The sequence below is a fragment of the Pteropus vampyrus genome, unplaced genomic scaffold (genome assembly GCF_000151845.1).
Source record: "Pteropus vampyrus isolate Shadow unplaced genomic scaffold, Pvam_2.0 Scaffold9, whole genome shotgun sequence".
Taxonomy (NCBI): domain Eukaryota; kingdom Metazoa; phylum Chordata; class Mammalia; order Chiroptera; family Pteropodidae; genus Pteropus; species Pteropus vampyrus.
In genome coordinates this window covers 4851648-4852992 of record NW_011888790.1, presented here as the reverse complement: position 1 = coordinate 4852992, position 1345 = coordinate 4851648, and the positions used below count along the sequence as shown (strand labels likewise).

General features: G+C 39.6%; 1 pseudogene; it reads right to left on the bottom strand.

Annotated features, from left to right (window-relative positions):
• Positions 1–201: 201 nt before the first annotated feature.
• On the bottom strand, positions 202–919 carry LOC105302197 (annotated as a pseudogene).
• Between the last annotated feature and the right edge of the window lie 426 nt (positions 920–1345).

Below are 1345 nucleotides of genomic sequence, written 5' to 3'. Positions count from 1 at the left end.
TATTTATCTCTATAATTGTCTTCCTTCTATTTTTTTTTTTTAATTTGCTGGGGGGGGTTGTTATTTTTGTTGTTGTTTAAATGCATCCTATTTTTTGACTACCTACATGACATGTTTTTTTTCTTAAAACAACGGCTCTACTCCAAATAAATCAGGGTCAAAATAAATGAAGAGCTCAAGGCAACATCAATCCCATTTGTCCTAGTCCTGGCATGTGGACCTTTTCAGCAGCAGCCAGTTATGATAATGACAGGTAATAGATTTAAATTGCCAAACTTGTTTTTCCATTTCTAAACCATCCTTAAAAATCAAATATGGGGTCACATCATCCTCGCAGTACTCCAGCAGAGCAACCATGCTGTCTGGATTCAGGTTTTCACCAACAAAGAATTGGCAGACATTTCAAATTAGCAAGGATGTGCTTGATTGCACATCCTTGCTAATTTCTGCAGCCCCTGTCCTGAAATGTTTTACTCTTTCTGGTCTCTGTTCTTCGTTTCCCTTTGATTGATTTAATGTAATCTTTGATGTACTTCTTGTAGGCTGCTTTTGTGAAGCTGGCTTCCTGCAAATGATAGTTCATGGCAATATCAACACCAGTGATTACTGTGCTTTCAGTACCTTGCCCTTCAGAACTTCAGCAGACACATTTCCACCATTGAAGGAGTCATCAATGTTACCTTTATCCTACTGACATCTTTCCCTCCACCTCCAGGTATAGCCCATCTGCGATCTCTGAGATCTTGTAGATCAATCCCAATCCAATGTTACCTTTATCCTACTGACATCTTTCCCTCCACCTCCAGGCATAGCCCATCTGCGATCTCTGAGATCTTGTAGATGTCTGAGAACATCTCATCGTGGCTGATGAGGTTCTGGTTGATGATCATGATGGCAGCTGGAAGGAAACAACTGCTGTGCTGGCGGAAAAGCAAATTTGTTGTTCTGGTAGGTTACTGATGTAGCTGCTTAGATTGGGGAATGCAAACATTTTTCTGTAAAGGACAGATAGTGAATATTTTAGGCTTTGTAAGCTGTACAATATCTGTTATTACTAAGCTGTTCAAGTACAAAAAGCAGCTGGAGACGTATACATAAGAATGAATGTGGTAAGCTGGTTTTTCCAATAAACCTTTATTTACAAAAGCAGGCAGAAGGCTGGATTTGGCCTATGGGCCATACTTTGCTGACCTCTGGCTTAGATCATTAGATCTCTTATAGACCTGTTTCCATTATCTGTTATTTCTATTGGATTTCATCCATGTCTTGTCTTCTGGTAAACCAGGTTATTTTTGACTGAGTGCCAGAATTGCTTTTGATGAACTGTAGATAGTTTGAAGCTCCG